Source organism: Macrobrachium rosenbergii, chromosome 53 (genome assembly GCF_040412425.1).
Source record: "Macrobrachium rosenbergii isolate ZJJX-2024 chromosome 53, ASM4041242v1, whole genome shotgun sequence".
Taxonomy (NCBI): domain Eukaryota; kingdom Metazoa; phylum Arthropoda; class Malacostraca; order Decapoda; family Palaemonidae; genus Macrobrachium; species Macrobrachium rosenbergii.
In genome coordinates, this window is record NC_089793.1 from 61020559 (window position 1) to 61027009 (window position 6451).

Sequence of the window (6451 nt, forward strand, 5' to 3'; positions counted from 1 at the left end):
GGCAAAGACAAAACTCCTGGCAAAATGAGTATTATTAAACCGGATTCTAGAAAACTACACACTGTTTGCAATTGCATTAAGAAGTCATGGCTAGAGAAGTTGGACAGTGAGGTAAAGTAAAAGGTTAAAATTGGTTGCAGATAGGGGCAGAAGGGACGCTGCAAACACCCTTTCAGTAATGCCTACAGTGCACCGCGTGAGGTCCACTGATAGCATAGCGCTATCCTTCTAACTGGGGAGAAATTGATGTTCGACTGAATTTGATTTTCACGTTCACTAGAAAATGAGTCATGAAATATAATAACAAAGTAACTCTGAAAGAGTTGCTTGTCAGATGCAAGGAAAGGTTTACCTTTTTAAATTCCGTAAAATTCATTTATATTCTTAGCAGCATATTCCAAAAATCTCGGCATCCTACTGAATTCACTGAATCGAAACAAGACATTTTCTATACAATGTATTCAGAAAGACAATTTTTCTTAGATAATATGTTCAAAAAGACTGTCAAAGTCAGTCAGATTCTTAGAACCATATTCAAGAAATGTTTGCTCCTAGTTGAATTTACTAGATCGAAACTAGACATTTCTTTTATATATTCAGGAAGACAACTTTTTAGATGATGTATTCAGATGTATTAAAAAGGACAGTCAAATTCAGTCAGATTATGAGAACCATATCCCAAATATGTTTCCCCCAGTCGAATTTGCTAAATCGAAACAAGACATTTTTTACATAATATATTGAGAAAGACAATTTTTTGGGGTAATGTATTCAGAAAAACAGTAAATTCAGTCAGATTATCAGAACCATATTCCAGAAATGCTTGCTCCCAAGAGAATTTACTAAATCGAAAGAATAATTTTTTTTTTTATGTAATATATTCAGAAAGACAACTTTTTAGATGATACCCATCACACAAGTAGTAATAAGAGCGCTACTATAGGTTCGTTAAATTCACTAAATAATAGCGCCACTACAAGTTCATTAATATTCACTGAAGCAGACTCGACTTGCTCTTCGAACGCTCCTGAGAAAAAAAAAATCAATAAATACTGCTGATAATTTACAATTTCCCCTGGTCGCTACAGCCAGCGTTTTTCACCAGCCAGGAATTAATCCACTTTTGTATATCCGTCAAATGCAATTAGGTACTGAAAGCAGCATCAGGTGAAAGGTACCTGTTGTAATTTCAAAGTACATTAGATAAAAATGCAAAGATGAGTTTCATTTTATTTTGAAATTCACTGTCATCTGTCCATCTAAATATCGTCGGTTTTCATTTTCCACCCATTAAACCAAATGTCAAAGGTGTCTTTCTACTGGCAGAACATTTTCAAAACATTTGATCAAAAGCGCTGGTTCTGAGAAAGTCATTATCCCAAGATAAACGACAAGACAAACTTTCAGTATTTTCAGTACTTTTCGACCTTTAATTATGGCTGGTGTCAAGGTGAGATAATTGGCTTACTTTATGCTAACACCTGCAGATCTTGAATATGTAAGGGGTAAGCCCTCGAAGGTATAGTAGACCACGTGACAGCCAGCCAGTCTTTCCTAGGTGTTCCTCGTGGGTTGGTGTGGCAAGCCACTTAGCTCGAACTTCGTTGTTGCCTTGATGTGGTTTCTGTGTTAACAAAGATCTTGTGGAAGTTTTCAGCACAAGAATTTCTGCCTTGTTTCAGTCATAGAACAAGAAGGAGCAAGGTAATTTTCCTGGTGTTCTCCTCGATGACACCCCAGTTGGGAAGAAGTTACACCCAGTTTGGGGAGAAGTTATTCCCAGTTGAGGAAAAAGTTATTCCAAGTTGGGAAGAAGTTACTCCCAGTTGGGGAAAAAAGTTATTCCCAGTTCGGGAGAGATGACTCCCAGTTGGAGAGGAAGTTATTCCCAGTTGGGGAATAAGTTACTCGTAGTTGGGGAAGAAGTTAGTTACTTCCAGTTGGGGAAGAAGTTATTCCAAGTTGGGGAAGAAGTTACTCCCAGTTGGGAAAGAAGTTATTCCCAGTTGAGGAAGAAGTTACTCCCAGCTGGGGAAGAAGTTAGTTACTCCCAGTTGGAGAAGAAGTTATTCCCAGTTGGGGAAGAAGTTACTCAAAGTTATTCCTAGTTGCCGAAGAGGTTACTCCTAGTTGGGGAAAAAAATTATTCCCAGTTGGGGAAGAGGTTATTCCCAGTGGGGAAAAAGTTATTCCCAGTTGGGAAGGAGTTATTCCCAGTTATGTTTCCCCAGTTGGGAAGAACTTACTCCCAGTTGGGGAGGGGTGACTCCCAGTTGGGGGAAGCTATTCCCAGTTACTCCCAGCTGGAGGAAGGAGTGACGCCCAACTGGGAAGAAGTTTGTCCCAGTTGGGGAAGGAGTTACTCCCAGTTGGGGAAGAAGTTTTTCCCAGTTGGGAAGAAGTTATTCCCAGTTGGGGAAGTTATTCCCAGTTTAGTTATTCCCAGTTGGGGAAAAAGTTACTCCCAGTTGGGGAAGAAGTTATTCCCAGTTGGGGAAGAAGTTATTCCCAGTTGGGGAAGAAAGTTATTCCAGTTGTTGGTGACTCCCTAATTGGGGAAGAATTTATTCCCAGTTTGGGAAAGAAGTTACTCCCAGTTGGGGAAGAAGTTATTCCCAGTTGGGAAGGAGTTACTCCCAGTTGGGGAGAAAGTTATTCCCAGTTGGGGAAGGAGACTCCTAAGTTGGGAAGAAGTTATTCCCAGTTGGGGAAGAAGTTGTTACTCCCAGCCAGGGAGGAAGTTATTCCCAGTTGGGGAAGAAGTTACTCTCCCAGTTGGGGGGAAGTTAGTTATTCCCAGTTGGGGAAGGAGTTATTCCCAGTTGGGGGAAGAAGTTATTACCAGTTGGGAGGGAAGTTATTCCCAGTTGGGAAGAAGTTATTCCCAGTTGGGGAAAAGTTATTCCCAGTTTGGGGGGGGGAAAGTTATTCCCAGTTAAGGGAAGAAGTTATTCCCAGTTGGGAAGTTGTTATTCCCAGTTGGGAAGAAGTTACTCCAGTTGGGAAGAAGTTATTCCCAGTTGAGGAAAGAAGTTATTCCCAGTTGAGGAAGAAGTTATTCCCAGTTGAGGAAGAAGTTATTCCCAGTTGGGAAGGAGTGACTCCCTGTTGGGAAGGAGTAATTCCCAGTTGGGGAATAAGTTGTTCCCAGTTGGGGTAGAAAGGTCAATGGTAAAGGAGGTGAGCAGCAGAGATTGGTGAGTGAGATTTGCATAATATTATATATATATACCATATATACACACAAGGGGTACACACACACACACACACACAAGAACAACTTATTCAGAGTTATAAATAAATCATTTATATAGTTATATATATATATATATATATATATATATATATATATATATATATATATATATATATATATTGGGGACAGTACAAACAAACATACAGACATTTGGAAAGTACAAATTCACACCTGGCAGGTGTCAGGGGGTTGGAACCATACACTCATTTGTGGCTGAGGTCAGGTGAGTGTTTCCAAATTTGATTAACCATTTTCCTTATACATCTGCTGCCTTCCTCAGGAGTTAAACACTTTACATATTTCTTTGAAATTATTGGATTAAGTTTATACATAACTTGACTGATATTCATATTCTTACCATAACATTTCTTCTATAAAAGTAGACTCACTGATGTTTCTCTCTAATGGATTAGTTGAATCACTGAGTTTAGGTTTATAACAATCAAAAGCTAGGAAAACCATATTCCAGATGTTTTCTATGAAAAACACAAAATACTATAAATGTACATACATACATACGTATAGGACGTAAATGATAAAACAAATCTTTACTGAAACACTATTTGCTTCTTTAATTCAATTCAGTTATTGCAGGAAAGAAATATTTATCAGTGAAACCAAGAGATTCAGAAACACTACCCTCATTCAAAGGAAATGGTAAGTAATATCTACTCATCTACCAAATTTATAACCTTCTATCTATCTATCTTTATCTATCTATCAGTTATCCATCTATCTACATTTATCATGAAATGATTTATGATTATAGATTGACTTGTCACTTATACTCTGACCAAGGTACACAATGATATGCAATGAATCAACAAAATCATTCGGTTGAATGTTTCTTTTCTCCATATTATCAAAACAATAAAATCTATTTGCAGTTATAAACAAATATATTTTTGTCCATTCCCCAACATAGAAAGAAAAATACAGTATGTTTACTATCACAGTGGGGCTTCCTATCTAGTATACAAAAATGTGTATATCTTTATATAAATATATCCCCTTATTAATATATTTTCATGATGTTACTGAAACTGTAATCCTCTTCTATAATTTTGACAATTTACTTTTTTCATGTATATTGTGTAATGAAATCGTTAAATCATATTTAGTTAAAACCATCAGATCTCAAAGAACAATGATTGAATCATTAATAACGTAATTTATGGTGGTAATATAATATTTATCTACGTAGTTTAGAACGAATATCTTTCTATGATACTATAGTATCTGTCTATCTATCCATCTAAGGATCCATCATTTCAAATAAAATCAGTTGAGATAACATGAAATGACTTACTTTGTTTTTGGTTATACTCTGACAGGTTTTAACAATGCCGATATGTAATACGGGCTCAAGATAATTCAGTTCATGTTGTTACATGCGTTTTCTCCATAAATCAAAACAAAAAAGTATTTGTCTTGATCAGTTAAACAATGTTTTTCTGGATTGCATTCAAAACAGCGTTTTGCTGGGATGTCGTCATTTCCCTTCTATCTGTCTCCATTGTATCCAAAATATTTAATGACGTCACTTCCTGCTTCTAATATACCCAAAATGTTTTAATACATCATATATACTTGTTATATATAAATTTATTTATTCTATTTATAGACCAGTTATATATATATATATATATTCTTATTACTTTTAATGTAGTGTTTGTGGTGTGTATTAATTAACTTTTGAGATCTGAATTTATCAAAGTTATTTATATCTTTTTAAAAACGCTGTGTTTTACTTTGCAGCAAGTGATTTACAGGTTTTCACAAGTTTCTTAAGGTAATGGGAATTTTACTTATTAATAGTATATATGATAAGTTCCATATTTTGAACAAGTGAAATATATATAGATAAATATATATATATATTTTGTGTGTTTTTATATAACAATATCTTTATATTTTATATTTTTATATTTGTGATGTAACATTTATTTACATAGCATTTTAAATATTTCTTGGTATATCTTTTTTTTGTTTGCATTTTTTGATTGGCCAGTTGACTGTTCTCATTTAAGATTTTATCAAATCTCAGTAATTCTTGATATTTAAATATTTATATTAATTTAAACTGATAAAGTTTTGTGTGAGTTAGTTTGTCTCATAGTTTAATTCAAGAATTAATTGTGTGTTGTGTTATTTTCAAGAATGGTAAATTTTCAGATTGATTGAATTCTGATTAATTGTGAATTCCTTTGTTTGTTTAAAAATTTTTTTTTGTATTTAACATTTTTGAAAGGTGTTGGATTTGTTGATCGCCAGTGCCCAGGATTGATTGCAGGTCATAAGGCAAAGTGATAAACATGTTTTCTTTTTTAGTTTTGGTTAAATCGAATTAAGTCAGGGAAACAGTTAGAACTGTTTTTGATGGACTTGATGGTTGCCGTTCGGCTCTGTTTATTTCCTAGTTTGGTTTTCAGATATCGTTTTTTTGATAGACTTGTTTGATTATTTATTGTTAAATTGTTGTTTTTTTTTAGGGATCACTGTTCTTAGATTATTTTGTGTTGTTTAATTATGTGAGTTTTATGTTGCTATTTTTCTCATGTGTTTTTGTTTATTGACTTGGTCATTTTAAGTTTTATTTTCCTCTCCTGGACCTGACTCACTTGTAAATTTTTGTAAATAAATTAATATCAAGATAACTTTTTGGTTTCGTTCTGCTCCTTCCTTATTTGTTTGTCGCCTTTCGTCAGTCATTACAGCCCAATTGCTTGTTTTTTTTTTTTTAAGAACCTTTCGATCTTTTGAGAGGCGAAATCTTAATAATATGTATGGAGAATATGGAGAGAGAGAGAGAGAGAGAGAGAGAGAGAGAGAGAGAGAGAGAGAGAGAGAGAGAGAGAGAGAGAGAGGCCTTTTGTGAGTGCTAATGAAAAAAACAGTCCTATTGTGTCTCAGTAATATTTAAAAAAATAAGTTCATTATATTGGTGGAAAAGTAATAAGCATTTTATTAAGACACTAAAATAACAATAAGTAATTTATTCAAATGAAACCAAAATTAACGAGAGATATTCAAAGATGAATATGATAACCTGTATCCTCTGATTTTTTATTTTCCAGACTGAAAATAAGGAGAATGTACGGAAGAGAAACGGAACCTGGTGGTACGTGACTTTCCTGATCGCTTGTGTGTATATGTTTCACGTTCTCGAAGTTTGAGACCTTCAGTTTTGGCACG